A 16,632-nucleotide genomic window follows, 5' to 3' on the forward strand; every position below is an offset into this window, starting at 1 on the left:
TTTCTGAATGCAAAACCAACTATTGTAATGAATGGCTTTGCAGCTGCATTATGTATCTCACTGGGACAGGATTACTTGTGCATGCACACAAACTAGAATGTTAACTTCAAAGCAAGTGTCTTGTTGTGTTAACAATGGACATTCACAACTCAATTGGCTGTGGCTGCTCATCAAAACTCACGGGGGTGGAGACACCTCTCAGCTGGTTTGCTGTGAACAAGATCTATAAATACTTGTTTAAGGGAATAATCCTTCATCTCTGGGCCGCTTGGAATCTGACGGGGGGAACCCTAAGCGATTGGACAGAGGATCCCAAAGCCATTTTGGGAACCCCTGAAGAACGCAGACATTACATCTCTGTGTTTGGACTACAAACTTTGAATCACCTGTCATGTATTTTATCTGCTTTCACCTCTCAATAACGCTCATTTCTTTTTCTTAGCTAATAAATCTTTAGTTAGTTTCCTAAAGAAATTGGCTGTCAGCCTTGTCCTTGCTGAGACCTGGGGTATACTTTGACCTGGGATAAGTGACTGGCCCTTTGGGGCGGGTAGTAACCAATGTGTGATGATTTTTTGGTTTTAATAACCTTTCGCCACTAAGTCCAGTTTGTGTGGGTGGTAATATAGGCTGGAGTGTCTAAGGCAGAGGTCCCCCAAACTGTGGGGCTCACCCCCCTAGCGGAGCACGGCGGAACTTTGGGTGGCCGCAGCTAGGGTGATCAGACGTCCTGATAAAATCGGGGTGTCCTGATATTTAACTCAGTATTCAGGTAAAAAAAAATCCAAGGAGGGCTGGGGTCTGGGGGGCCCCAGCTGTCCCCAGGACTTGGAACTGGGGGGACCCCCATAGGGGCTTGGTACACTGAATCTGTCCCCCATCTGCCTGCAGTGGCTGGGAGATCCGGTTCCCTCCACCACCCGTGGAGGCTGGGAGCTCCAGATCCCCCCCCTCCCCGCAGCAGCAGGGAGCCCCAGGTTGCCCCCCTCCACTCTTGAGAGCTCCAAACCCCCTGCCCCAGGGCTGAGGCAGGACATTTCATGGAGGTCTCTGGAAGTGCAGAATCTGTCACTTCCCTGCCTTCTGTGACATAATCTTATCGTTAATGATACGGTCTGCCACCCTGCCCCATGTGTCCCCATATTTTACTGTTGCAAGCTGTTCACCCTACATGTGGCAGGGCCCGGGCCAGACAGCCCCCACGGGGGGTGGGAAGGAAGTGCCACCCCACCCCACTTTGCCCCGAACTCTGCTCTGGCCCTGCCCACCCCCAGTGTAGTGGCTCCAGCCTTGTCTCCTGGACCCAGCCCCGGCTGCCCTTCCCGGCTCAGCCCCTGTAACCCAGTGGAGATATTCTTGATGTTTTCTCTGAGTAGTGTGTGCACGCCTCGGTTTCCCCTATGTATCTAATACTGGCAGAAAAACTCCTGGTGCCATATGCTTTATCTACATTAGGAGGCTCTGTCAGCATATCCATAGTGGCAAAACATTTCCCTTGTAGACAAAGCATTTGTTAGCGTTGCCTCTTTGTAGAGAGGTAGCAGATTTTGAGGCACAGCGGGTCACTTCTCCCCATGGAGTGGAAATCAGTGACATGTTCCCAGGGTAGTTTCTTAAGGCTGGTCTACAATACACAAGTAGGTCGACATAAGAGCGCTTATGTCAACCTAATTATGTCAGTGACAACACCACAGCTTTGCTCCCTGCTACACCAACATCATAACGCCACCTCCATGAGAGGTGCAGGGCTTATGTTGGTGGAGTTAGGACGATGCAGTGTCTGTGTAGACACTGTGTCCCTTACATCGGTCGTTGGCTGGAAGAGCCCCTGGAGAGATGGATCCCACTCCTGGCCAGGAGCCAGGGCATGAAGCCTGGGGAGCTTTGAACTCCACTGCTGGCTGGGAGCCGGGGTGAGAAGCCTGGGCGGCTTTGGATCCCACTCCTTGCCAGGAGCCTTCTCAATTTCATGATGGTGGGAGAGAAGCAGGGTAGCTGGACCTACTCCCTGGGGGAGAGAAGCCCTGGGTAGCTTCTCCCAGCTCCCAGCAGGGAACGGGGAGGGGAGAAGCCCCAGGCATCTTCCCCCACTCCTGGTGGGCAACAGGGAACAGGGCGGGGGCAGTCTGCCAGGAGCCTGTGGGGCAGCCGGGCTCTCAGCAGGGAGCTGCCAGTGGGCAGGCTCTCAGCTCCATACACTGCCCCTCTTCGGTCGGTGGAAGCGCTCTTGGGGAGGACACGCACACCACCGCCCCAAGGAGGGGAGTGTGGACATTAACCACCACAGTAGCTGTAAGTAGACCTGACACAGGTCAACTTGCGTTTCTAATGTGGACGTATCCTCAGCGTTGTTTATTTACTTACAAACTGTACACAAAAGTCATCTGACCCTCAACAGAGGATGGTAGTGATTGACAGATGTCTCCCTTTGGCAGAAAGCTCCACTATCCTGTCCCAGCGGCTCTGGAGTCCCACACTACTATTGATTGTTTTACCAAACGCCTTCCTCTTTCTTCCCTGGACTCTGAGATTACTACCTGGGAAAGACCTCTGGGTCAAAGGTCCTTGATTTCCATCTATAAACCACTGCGGTACTTAAACATCATGAACCGAGGGCTGTGCGGGGGATCGTTGCAGTGGCCTGGCTGGGTGAATTGGCTCCTCTGCTGTTCAGATTGGACTGCTCCTCCAGTTACCGTACTGTGAGCCAAACAGCCTGGACAATTTCTACTGTGATGTCCCACAGCTCATTAAACTGGCCTGCACTGACACTCGCTTGGTTGAACTGCAGATGGTCTTCAACAGTGGGGTGGTGATCATAATAATATTCATCATTCTGCTTATTTCTTCTACCATCATCTTAGTCAAGATCAGGACACATGTCACAGAAGGGAAGCACACGGCTCTGTCCACCTGTGGAACCCAGATTACCGTGGCATGTTTACAGTTCATACCCAGTCTCTTCATCCACACTTTATGCAGTTCACCCTGCATAAGGTGGTCTCAGTCATTTACACTGTAATCACCCCCATGCTGAACCCGATGATCTACACCCTGAGAAATACTGAGATGAAGAAGGCCATCAGGAGACTGATGAGTAGAATGCTCTTCTCATGGAAGAAAGAGGGACATCATTTATCTTTCACTGTCCATTTGTGTTAAAACCTGATCTCAGTGACGTAACAGAGAGCAGATGTATGTGGCCCATGAAATGTGTGTGTGGTCAAAAGAAACCAAATCCTGAAAACTCATGAGAATCTCAGCTCACAGATGCATAATAGACTGAGGGTCAGAACCTTCTGTTGGGCCGGGGACCAATACAGATTAATTTATGTGCCCACAAATGAGCACCCCGTCATCATGCCAGTGAAGACCAAACGTCAATATCGTCAATATAGAGCTATTGTTTATTGAAAAGCAGATATCACAGACAAATAGAAGGGACCATACAATGCCTCTCCTTAGTAAGCCTCAGTTTCCCAAGCATAAACCCTCAGTAGCTATGCTGGCCCCACACAGTATCCTGATTGGTAAAGAAAGTGGGATAGCTACCACTCTTGGTGACGGTTGTCTCTTCCTCCTTCAGGTTCGCTCAGGTCTTTGGTCTATTTTCTGAGTCCCTCATAGTGGGGTCTTGGCTACCCCAAAGCCCTCTCATCTATGATCCCTCAGAGCAGGGTCTAGGTTACCCCGGGGCCCTCGGGTCTTAATCCTTCTTCTATCCAACAGTATCACCGGCCCTCTTGGATATACGAGATACAGATAGAAAAGCTAGATACCAGGTGATCTTCCTAATACTTATGCCCTCTTCTCAAAGAAGTCACATGTCCCCAGAATATGCAAAATATGCCTTGCCAGCGAATTATGTGGCATATCCCAATTAATTCATAATTTGGGAGGGGGCTGCAGGGATTGGCTGATAGTCACTTATCGTGGACTACTCCCCTCCAGGCACCTGATGTCACGTCATTCCATAGGGTCAATTGACATAGGTCAGCTTGCTCCAGATTCACCATTACATGCCTCCACATGTACACACCAGGCGAACTGGCCATTGGCTGACGGTGACCATTGTTCTTCCACATCAGCACAGCTGCTTACACAGGATCTGGACAAACATTTATCACACTTATTGATGCCAAGTGCAAATTTGGCCTTCTCAGTGATTTTCCACAGTCTAGTGCTATGAGGCCCTGCTCCCAGAATCCTTTAGCACTCAGGCTCACCAAACTTGTCCATTGTGATATTATATAGTGATTCAGCACCGTCCCAACACCTTCATATAAAGAAGAAAAGCAATCAATGGAAATAAGACCCTGTGTACACTTACCTCGGAGATTCGGCGGCAGTCGATGAGAGTTACGCAAGCTATGCAAAAAACTTGCATAACTCCCATCGACTTCTCTGCTTCTCTTCTGCGCGCTGTCTTCACTGCACTGCGCCAACAGGAACGATGTTCCCATCGACGCAGCGCTATGCCACTTGTGAAGGTGGTCTTACTACGTCGACTTCTGGCTTGACTGAGCGGGTCTTCACTGACTGCTCAGTCGATCCAGAGCAATCGATCTGACGGCGGAGACTTTGCCACCGTCAGTGTAGCCGTCGCCTAGGACAAAGCTTTATGTGGGTAAATGGGCCAGATCCCCTCCAGGAGGAAATGGGGGCATCTCACTAAATGGCTTCCCCCAGCTGCAGCTGTGACACTGACAAGTGCTGGTTAAAATTATTTTAAGAATGACTTCAACGAATAAAGAATCCATGAATATCAATATCTTCTAAAAAATCTGTTGTGTAAAATATGTATCATAACTAATGTACTGATTGTGAGGAAGAAATTACTATCAAATATTCCAGTCGTCAATAAGATCATTCTTTTACTTTATGGCTAATTCTTTTATCCCTTATATATATAAATGACTTCTCTGCATTTATCATGTGAAGTCTCTTCAGAATCTTTTAATAATATTCACAACTTACTTTCAAAAATAATCGGTTTAAGTTTTCTCTATATGAGATTTGTATTTCTATCCTTAACTTTACAGGTTAAACTGAAACTGTCTTTGTTCCCTTTTTCTGCCAATCCTGATATAGAATGGGAGTAGAATGGGAAACATTTTTATGGATATTTTTTAAATTATTCTGTTCATTCATAATATACAAATTTTGATTTTTTCACATTTCCTCCTTTTTTCTCAGAAAGAAAGAAAGCAGTTGAAATTTATGTAAAAAGAAAAAAAGCTTTTGAAATTTTACTATAAGAGAAAAAACAGTTCTTTACAAAAATTTCAAAATAAAAAATCTATTTTTGTAAATTTTCCATAAAGATGGTGATTCCTTGTTTTCTTTCTGAACAAGTTCCATGTCTTCAAAGTTTGAGAGGCTGTTCTGCACTGAAAAATAGTTAGGTAAAAATGGGCAAGTCTTCCTGAGCAGATCCAAAAACGAATTAAAATTATCTGACCTCCTCTAAGACCTCCTGACCAACACTGTGCTGAAACATGCTATTTCTGGCAATAATACTTTGAAAACGCACTGGTATCCGGCTGGGGTCCCTGGCAGCAGAGAGAGAAGGGGTCAGGGATGCAGAAGGGTCACTGAGGGCAGGTGTGAAAGGAAGGAGGGAGTGCAGGGCTCTACAGGTAACATAGCCAAGGACTCTGCCAGCAGCACTGCTACCCTCCATAGCAATAGTTCCCAACCTTTTTGGCTCAAGGGCCACAAATATAAATTTTACAACCCTGCAGGGTTGCCAGTCTCTGCCAACAGCCCTGTCTCACGTCCCCCCCATTGCAGCCAGAGAGAAGGGGTTGAGTGAGGAAAATCTCCCGTCCCTCTGGCTGCTGCAAGGAAACCATGTGCTCCATCTGGGTCCCTAGGCAGTGGCTCCCTTCTGCAGCCAGGGGGACGGGAGATCAGTGCTCCCCTCCCTCTGGCTTTTGCCATGCTTCCGGTTACAGCCAAGGGGAGGGGAACACTGATCTCCTATCCCCTTGGCTGCAGCAAGGAGCCTGCACCTGCAATGTGCTCCACCTGCGTACTTAGACAGTAGCTCCCTTCAGGGGAGCTTGTGATTAACTGATCCTTAGTTACGTTAACTGAAGGGCGAATTCACGGCCATCCTTCTCAGCACGCTCTGTGATTCATCCACTCATTAGCACCCCTCCATTTAATGGTACAAGGCAGCAAAAGGAACCTGTGGGGAAAGGCTATAACTCAGGAACCCGTGGCCCAAAGACCCCAGATTTGGATAACTAACACTAGCCTATACCCCTATGAGGCACGCCACACTTCAAAACAATCTGTGGGACCAGTCGGATTTTAGAGCATTAACAAGAGTGAATCTTCGAAGCATAAAAAATGGTTGGAATGGAAAAACTCCAGTTATTTCTCTGTTAAACGTGTACCTTTTCTTAAATACAGTGAGGGTCCCCCAAAGACTGAGTGATTAAACTTGGCAGATTGAGACCATTTTGACCCGTTGTGCAGGAGGTCAGACTAGATGATCATAATGGTCCCTTTTGACCTTAAAGTCGATGAGTCTATGGCTATGTCTACCCTTGCCACCAAATTTTACCTCTGCAACCCCGAGCTCCAATGACTTATGACAAACAATGCTAGTTTTTAGGGATCTTATCTCTACAACCCCTAGTTCTTTTTCTTCTTCTTCTTACAGCTTTTCCCGCACTAAGCAGGGTCGCCAAACAGGTTCATTATGGTCCTTCTCCATCCGATACGATCTTGTGTATCTTCTATCTTAAGTCCAACACTTTCCATGTCTGTCTTCAGCACATCCTTCTAACGGGTCTTTGGCCTTCCTCTCTTCCGTGGTCCAGGGGGCTCCATTTCCACCACTCTTCTCGTCACATGGTCCTCGCCTCTTTGCATTACATGTCCATACCATCTCAATCTCTTCTCCTTCAACTTTGTTGCTACCTCTATCACTTTCAGAGTCCCTCGAATGTACTCATTCCTTATCTTATCCTTCTTTGTTACACCACAAATCCATCACAGCCCCTAGTTCTAATGATCCCAAATTTGAGTCAATATCCCTACCTTGAACCTTCTTGAAGACAAGCAAATTTCAAAGAAATCCACCTAAGCATGTCAATGTTAGAGTTCTTAGAAAGGTCAACTTTTAAACAGGAGTCACGGCTCACCTTTAATTATCCTGGTGCTGATGATCCACCATAATATTAATCGGTTCATTTACCAGCTGGGTACTCATTTAATAGATTTCTCTGTATTAATCATAATCTTGGAATATTAAAATTGGATTGTGGTGTTAAGCAATGAGAACTCAGTTGGAGGAATAAACATAAAACTAGGCTTCACAGTACAGATATTCAGCTCATGTAAACTGTCACAATTTCACCACAATATGCCAATCTACACCATCTGGGGATGTAGCCCATCATGTTTGTTCAACCTCTCTGACATACCTACAACCAGTGTGAATTAAACATTTTAAGTGTCATGGAGCATTGCATCTGCAGTAAAACAAGCCTTATATTTTAGTATTTGAAGTACAAAAAAATGCAATTTCTAAGAAAGAAAGAAAGACATCAAGTCATAGATCATTCACTGTAACAGAAATTGAAGATCAGAAAAAGAAAATCTTAGCAACACTGAATTCCTCCCAAGTTCTTTCCCTAGTGGGAATGAATCATACATAACCTTTTCAAGTTACACTCTTGTAATTAATCCCATGGGACAAAGAGCTAAGAACATGCAGACGGGTTCGGAACTTTTGTCTCATGTTTGGTTTAAACTCACAGGCACAGAATATGGATTTAAAACTGAGTAACAGGCAAGATGCCCCGCTGATGTAAATTAGCCATTCCTCCATTGAAACTAAAGGGCCAGATCCCCAGGGTGAAAATAGCCCTAGGTACTATGAAGACAGTGGGTCTGTATCACTATACACCAGCTGAGGACTTGGCCCTTAATATTTAGTGTTTGCTTCTGGGTACCTCTTAGCGACCTGCTTCAACCAGTCAGGGCAGCCAGAGCTGTGAGTTCCTCTCATGGCTGCATCCCTAGAGCTGTTGATGTAACACCGGGGGAAATAAAGATCTGCTCCCCCAGAGGGAATAATGTGGAGTTAATGAAGAAACAGGCTATTCCAGGCCAGCTGAACTTCTGGTGCCACTGTTCTCTCTGGTGACCCTATTCCAGGTCACATGATGGTACTATAACCATTCTGCAACCCTCTTGGGATGCCCTTTGGGCCTCAGCCCTGCCTTGTTATTAGCCAAGGATCCTTCCAGGGATGTTGCCACCACATGAGATCCAGGGCAGGTGCTGTTTCACCTCTGGGGGGCTAGGGTTGGCTAGGGCAACTTGCCAGGGTGGTTTGCTCCAGTTGTGAGATCAGAGCTGGTGAGATTCAGATATTTAAGCCCCAGAGCAGGGACGTCCTCGGCTGTGATCATGTCTGAAGGTTGCACAAGCCAGGCTCAGATCTGCAGCTGGGCGGGGCTTTCAGTTCCTCATCCCATTTAGTTCTTCACCTCTCAGCCCAGCCTGCCCTAAAAGGGGAGCAGGGTGTGCCCATCTGTGGAGTGGATCCCTGCCTCCTGGGAACTGCAGGGGCCCAGCAACTCCAGCTAAGGGACATGGAAATGGCGGTGACCTAATACAGTGATGGGGGCATGAGAGACAGACAGATAAATAACAACAAAATAATCAGAACCCAAAGGATCAAACGCATCGCCAGCTGTGAAAAATTCCACAAAGACCAACACGGTAAGTTTGCTTTTTTCAATTAAATATGTTGGAGTATTGATATACAGGGTAGATTTAAGAACATAAATATGAATGACAATAGGAACTCATGGAGACTTTTACTGTTAATTTAATTTGGCACCAGTCAGACTTATTTATTTGTTCATTTTGCAACAGAAAAAAAAATTCATAGAAATTCGGAAAAAAACATTTTTTTTTCTTTCTGGCAACTGAGAAGAAGACAATTTTAGCTAGAAGCTGTTGAAAACTAAGAAGTTTTGGCCTCTGCTATCTCTGAAAAACAAAATATATATCTAGGATAGCAGAGACTTTCCATGAACATGTGTTCAATTGAAAACCCAATTTTCCTTTGCAATAATTAAAGCACAAATGTCTGACTGCGTCGAATTGGAAACTTAACTTGGTGCAAGGGTTCGGAAAATTAATATTTTCTATTAATATTTCAATTTCAACACCCCTTCTGTTCCATCCTCTATTATTTCTGTTACAAAGGGGTAGTTGCAGGATGGTTAAGATGAGTGAGAAGCAAAGTTGATAGCCAGAATGTATTTTAAACGTACTAACACCTTGAAGCTAAAACACAGAACATTGAAGCTCCCAGTCAAAACCTTTCCATCTTAATCATGCCCTCGGACATATCCATTGTATCCCTTGTCCCACACTGCTGTCAGCTAAATGCCAATGCTTCTGAGAGCTACACAGAACAGACACATAGTAAGACACTGTCCATCCTCCCAAAAGCTTCCAGTCCTAGTAGACAAGACGAAGAAAGGGTGCAAAGGGAAACAGAGGCACAGGGAGGCGAGGTCACTTAGCAGGTCAATGGCAGAGCCAAGAACAGAACCCAGGTCTCCTGACTGCCACTTACTCGCACTACACAAACATAAAGTCCCAGAGGGAAACGGTACAACACAGCAGTAACGGAGGGATGCTACTACCCCATCATTATGCAGAGCTGGAAATGCAGTGGGATTTGGAGCCTTAAATAACAAGAACATAAGAATGACACATTGGCTCAGACCAATGGTCCATCCAGCCCAGTGTCCTGTCTGTGACAGTGGCTGTTGACAGATGCTTCAGAGAGAATGAATAGAACAGGGCAATTATCAAGTGATTCATCTCCTTTTGTCCAATCCCATCTTCTGGCAGTCAGAGGTTTAGGAATACCCAGAGCATGGGGTTGCATTCCTGACCATCTTGGCTAACAGCCATTGATTGACCTAAACTCCGTGAACTTTTAGGTCATTCTTTTTTTAACCCAATTATACTTTCGGCCTTCACAAAACCCCTCGCAATGAGTTCCACAGGTTGACTGTGCATTGTATGAAGAAGTACTTTTGTTTATTTATTTTCAATCTGCTGCCTATTCATTTCATTGGGTGACCCCTGGTCCTTCTGTTATGTTAAGGGGTAAATACCACTTTCCCATTCACTCTCTCAACAACATTCATGATTTTATAGACCTTTATCATATCCTACCTTAGTTGTCTCTTTTCTAAACTGAACAGTCCCAGTCTTTTAATCTCTCCTCATATGGAAACAGTTCCATACACCTAACCATTTTTGTTGCTCTTTTCTGTAGCTTTTCCAATTCTAATATACCTTTTTTTGAGATGGGGCAACCAGAACTGCATGCAGTATTATTTAGCTGAGGTTAGTCCTGCTTTGAGCAGGGGGTTGGACTTGATGACCTCCTGAGGTCCCTTACAACTCTATGATTCTATGATTCACGATGTGTGCGTACAATGAATTTATATACTGGCATTATGATATTTCTGTTTTATTATCTATCCCTTTCCTAATGTTCCTAATATTCTGTTAGATTTTTTCACTGCTACTGCACATTGAACAGATGACTCCAAGATCTCTCTCTTGATTAGTAATAGCTAAATTAGACCCCATCATTTTCTATGTATCTTTGGGATTATGCTTTCCAGTGTGCATTACTTTGCATTTATCAACATTGAATTCCATCTGCCATTTGTTGCCCATTCAGTTTTGTGAGATCCCTTTCTGACTTTTTTCTGTCAGCTTTGGATTTAAGAATCCAAAGTAATATTTAATGTCTACAAATTTTGAAATCCTATTGTTCGCTCCAAGATAATTTAAGAATATGTTGAACCACAAAGATCTCAGTACAGATCTGTGGGGAACCCAGCTATTTACTCTCTCCATTTTGAAAACTGAATTTTCAATCTTACCCTTTCTTCCCTATCGTTTAGCAAGTTACTAATCCATGAGAGAACCTTCCCTCTTATCCCTTGAATGCTTATCTTGTTTAAGAGCTGTTGTCGTGGGACTTTGTCAAAAGCTTTCTGAAAGTCCAAGTACACTATGTCAGTTGGATCACCCTTGTCCACATGCTTGATGACTCCTTGAAAGGATTCTAGTACATTCATGATGCATGATTTCCCTTTATAAAAGCCATATTGAGTCTTACCCAACATATCATATTTAGAGAATCCTAGAATCATAAAATCATAGAAGATTAGGGTTGGAAGGGATGTCAGGAGGTCATCTAGTCCAACCCCCTGTTCAGAGCAGGACCAACCCCAACTAAATCACCCCAGTCAGGGCTTTGTCAAGCCACACCTTAAAAACCTCTAAGGATGGAGATTCCACCACCATCCTAGGTAACCCATTCCAGTGCTTCAGCTCCTCCTAGTGAAAAAGTGTTTCCTAATGTCCAATCTAGACCTCCCCCACTGCAACTTGTGACCATTGCTCCTAGTTCTGTCATCTACTACCACTAAGAACAGCCTAGCTCAATCCTCCCTGGAACCACCTCTCAGGTAGTTGAAGGCTGCTATCATAACCCCCCTCATTCTTCTCTTCTGCAGACTAAACAAATCTACTTCCCTCAGCCTCTCCTCTTAAGTCATGTGCCCCAGACCCCTAATTGTTTTTGTTGCCCTCCGCTGAACTCTTCAGTTTGTTCACATCCTTCCTGTAGTGGGGGGGCCCAAAAATGGACACAATACTCTAAATTTGGCCTCACCAATGCTGAATATAGGGGAATAATCACTTCCCTCGATCTGCTGGCAATGCTCCTTTTAATACAGCCCAATATGCCATTAGGCTTCTTGGCAACAAGGGCACACCGTTGACTAATCTCCAGCTTCTTGTCCACTGTAACTTCCAGTTCCTTTTCTGCAGAACTGCTGCCTAGCCAGTTGGTCCCCAATCTGTAGCAGTGCATGGGATTCTTCTGTCCTAAGTGCAGGACTCTACACTTAGCCTTCTGGAAACTCATCAGATTTCTTTTGGCCCAATCCTTCAATTTGTCTAGGTCACTATTGTTAGAAATAACCAAACAGGTTGTCCCGGGGGTGGACTGGGGAGACAGAACCCTTTATTGCCTGCTCGTTCCACTCGACACCGTGAGTGAGCAACGAGGGGGTTACTTTACAATCCTTTTATCTATAACAGTATGTAAATGTATACATTTTCAACAATTTCCCATAGACCCTTATTTGGTTACATTGACACCTATAAAATGAATATTAACAACTACATAATGAATATAATTATATCCGCCCCTGTTTGTTGTTTACAGGATGACCATACAGAGGTCAGGCACATCACCTTGAAGCCTATTAATTTTAATGTTTTCTTCCCACCAAAAGGCCTTGCACAGAAATAGCAATAGGTATTTTATTAGCCTCATTTGCAGCACAGATGGCCAGGAAGGGAGGAAAAGAAGAAAAAGATACCAGACTCTAACTAAAATTCACACCAATTAATAGAAACAAGGTTTGCCCTTGCCTTGACCTCATTCCCTGTAGCTTAGGCCTGACCACTTATCCAGCTTTTAAGCCTTTACTTTCCTACAATTATATCATATCCCGTTGCTCCAGGGTATGTACCACTCCCCTCAGCTTAGTGTCATTTGCAAACTAGCTGAGGGTTCAATCCACCCCATCCTCCAGATCATTAATGAAGATGTTGAACAAAACCAGCCCCAGCACCGACCCCTGGGGCATTCCACTTTTTACCAGCTACCAACTAGACATCGAGCCATTGATTACTACCCATTGAGCCTGAAGATCTAACTAGCTTTCTATCCATCTTATAGTCCATTCATCCAACCCATACTTCTTTAACTTGCTGAATAGAATACTGTGGGAGACCGTATCAAAAGCTTTGCTAAAGTGAAGGTATATCATGTCCACTGGTTTCTGCACATCCACAGAGTCATTCATCTCATCCTAGAAGGCAATCAGGTTGGTCAAGCATGACTTTCCCTTGGTGAATCCATGCTGACTGCTCCTGATCTTCTTCCTCTTTTCCAAGTGCCTTAAAATGGATTCCTTGAGGACCTGCTACATCACTTTTTTGAGGTGAGGTGGATCGGTCTATAATTCCCCGGTTACTCTTCCTTTTTCTGAAGATGGGCACTATATTTGCCTTTTTTCATTCATCTGGGAGCTCCCCTAATCACCATGAGTTTTCAAATGGCCAATGGCTCTGCAATCATATCAGTCAACTCCCTCAGCAGTGTCGGATGCATTGCATCATGCCCCATGGACCTGTGCATATTCAGCCTTTCTAAATAGTCCTGAACCTGTTCTTTCAGCACTGAGGGCTGCTCACCTCCTCGCCATGCTGTACTGCCCAATGCAGTAGGCTGGAAGCTGACCTTGTCTGTGAAAAGAAGGGCAAAAAAGCATTGAGTACTTCAGCTTTTTTCACATCATGTCACTAGGTTGCCTCCCCCATTCTGTAAGGGGCCCACACTTCCCTTGACCTTCTTCTTTTTTGCTAATATACCTGTAGAAAACCTTCTTGTTACTCTTCATGTCCCTTGCTAGCTGCAACTCCAGTTTTGTGTTGGCCTTCCTAATTTCATAGCTATATGTCTATAGCGTCATCCAGTCTGCATCATACCGAGGTTAGGCTCACCAGCCTGTAGTTGTCAGGATCGCCTCTGGAATCTTTTTTTAAAAATTGGCAGTACATTAGCTATCCTGCAGTCATCTGGTCCAGACACTGATGTAAATGATGGGTCACATAGTACAGTTAGTAGCTCTGCAGTTTCATATCTGAATTCCTTCTGAACTCTTGGGTGGATACCATCTGGTTCTGGAGACTTATTACTCTTCAATTTATCAATTGGTTTCAAAACCTGCTTTGTTGACACCTCAATCTGGGCCAAGTCCTCAGATTTGTCACCTGAAAAAAATGGCTCATGTGTGGGAATCTTCTTCACATCATCTGCAGTGAAGACAGATGCAAAGAATTAATTTAGCTTCTCTGAAATGACCTTGTCTTCCCTGACTGTTCCTTTAGCAGCTTGACCATCCAGCAAACCCACTCATTATTTAGCAAGGTTCCTGCTTTTGAAGCACTTTAGAAAAATTGCTCTTAGATTTTGTGTCTTTGTTAGTTGCTTTTCATATTTTTTTTGGACTGCCTAATTATGCTTTTGCACTTGTCTTGCCACACATCCATGTGTAAATAGATAGATGGCCATTTAAGTGGTGTTGAGTGGAATCATTACATATGATCTGCCATGTAAGAAGATGAGTGAGTCAATGTATTTCTCTGGAAAGTGGGAATCAATATTTGAGCGTTACTATCAGCATTAGCCATGCTAGTATTTAAATTTCATGCCCAAATTTACAGCCTGCTGTTTGTCACAATTGGGTACCATATTGGCTAGAATTGTTGTATTTGGATTGTCCTTTGTTCCAGGCTCCATAGTGCATTTTATCAAGTCACTCCATGGACCAGATTCTCAGATGGTGTAAATTGACCCAGCTCCCTTATGTTTAGAGGAGAGAATCCAATATTCACTGAGGTGATAATGCATCTCATTAGTGCGCTGACTAATGGGGTAAGGAGAACTCCTCACTCCTAGTCAGTGGAAGGGATGAGAGTTGTGCCCCCTTGACTTTCCCATTATGAGATATTATGGAGAGAGAATTAGGTCATTTTCTCTGTCATTCTAATCTTGACCATTGCCTTTATCCTTCCATCCACAGGCAGGACACAAAGCATGGAGAAGGAAATGTCCAACCGAACCACCGTGACCGAGTTCCTTCTCCTGGGATTCTCTGACGTGCGAGAGCTGCAGATTTTGCACTTTGTGGTGTTTCTAGTGGTTTATCTGGCAGCCTTCCTGGGGAATCTTCTCATCATCATAGTTGTTGCCTTTGACCACCACCTTCACACCCCCATGTTCTTCTTCCTGGTGAATTTGTCCATCATAGACATCGGCTCCATCTCTGTCACCATCCCCAAATCCATGGCCAACTCCCTTATGAACACGAGGTCAATTTCCTATTGTGGATGTGTCACCCAACTCTTTTTCTTTGTGTTATTTGTTGAAGCTGATTTTGCCTTACTCACCATCATGGCATATGACCGATATGTCGCCATCTGCCAACCACTGCACTATGAGAGAGTGATGAACAGGAAAGTGTGCATCCATATGGCAGCCAGTGCCTGGATGAGTTGTGTTGTCTACTCTACTCTCCACACTGGGAACACATTTGCACTATCCTTCTGTGGAGGCAACAGGGTGGATCAGTTCTTCTGTGAAATCCCCCAGCTACTCAAGCTCGTCTGCTCTGATTCATATCTTTATGAAACTGGAGTTGTTGCCTTTAGTGTGTGTTTAGGCTTAAGCTGTTTTGTTTTCATAATTGTGTCATATGTTCAGATCTTCACCACGGTGCTGAGAATCCCTTCTGAGCAGGGCCGGCATAAAGCCTTCTCCACCTGCCTCCCTCACCTCATTGTATTCTCCTTGTTCTTTTGCACTGCAACCTTTGCTTACCTGAAACCCACCTCCAGCTCCCTGTCAGGGCTGGATCTCACAGTGGCTGTTCTGTATTCCGTGGTGCCTCCACTGATGAATCCGATCATCTACAGCATGAGGAACAAGGAGATCAAAGCTGCATTGAAGAAACTGATAGGGTGGAAGTTATTTGCCAAAAAATACAATGTCCGTCTTTCATCTTTGATCATGATTTCATTCTGTTTTTTTTAAATATAATCAGCAGATTGCATTATTGTCTCCTTGAGAACCTGTTTTGAAATCTGTTAATGCAGAAAGGGGAATTTTTACTGGTAAAAACTCAAGTCAATGGACTTACTGTATATGTACACCAGTATAAATAAGAGCAGAATCATATCTCTCTATCTATCTATCTATCTATCTAGCATTTTTTCTGTATTGCCCCCCACCATCACACTATCTGAGCACCTTCCACTTAAAATAAATAGCCATAATCAGGTTCCCAGTGGACTTGATGAGGTCTCTGACCCTTTTTGGGGTACAATCTCTGCTCAGGGTACCATGGCATTTGGTTAATTATTTGCTTGTATGACAGAGTAGGGTGTGATGGTTTCACTTTGTGAACTCTGTTGTAGGATGTGTGGAAATATTGGCACAGTGACTGCACAAGTCTGGTCTAGATCAATGGCAGCCTACTGTGCTGCAGTGCAGACAGCTAACCTCTCTGGAACTGGTGTTTGACATCTCACTCAAGACGGTCATTGATAGAGCATCAAGACTAGAGTCTGGGGCCATTTAGTTTTATGGGGTCTCAGCTACTTGCCCACCTCCTGAAAAAAAGGGTTTTTGTGTTGCGGGGGCCCACAGGCATGAATGTCAGAGATGGAACTTCACAGTTTGAACCCACGGCCCAGAGACTGGGGCCTACTTAACAGTGCGATTCCACTGTTGGGGCCTCGTGGGGCCAATCATGGCCAGGTGTAGAAAAGGCTTTCAGGAGCAAGATGGCAGACGGGACTCTGCCCAGCTTAAAATACAGATGAACCTTGGACTCACAGAAACAGTCAGATCAGTCCAGGAGAGGGGGTGTCTCAGAACTGTCTTGTTTTAAAGACCTGTGTCTGTCGAGGGCTGACTGCATAAAG

General features: G+C 44.8%; 1 pseudogene; it reads left to right on the forward strand.

Annotated features, from left to right (window-relative positions):
* Positions 1 to 14,755: 14,755 nt before the first annotated feature.
* On the forward strand, positions 14,756 to 15,713 carry LOC137153308 (olfactory receptor 14A16-like; annotated as a pseudogene).
* Positions 15,714 to 16,632: the final 919 nt, after the last annotated feature.

This window comes from Emydura macquarii, unplaced genomic scaffold, assembly GCF_026122565.2.
Source record: "Emydura macquarii macquarii isolate MOO-44397 ecotype Brisbane River unplaced genomic scaffold, CSIRO-AGI_Emac_v2 contig_227, whole genome shotgun sequence".
NCBI classification, from domain to species: Eukaryota; Metazoa; Chordata; order Testudines; family Chelidae; genus Emydura; species Emydura macquarii.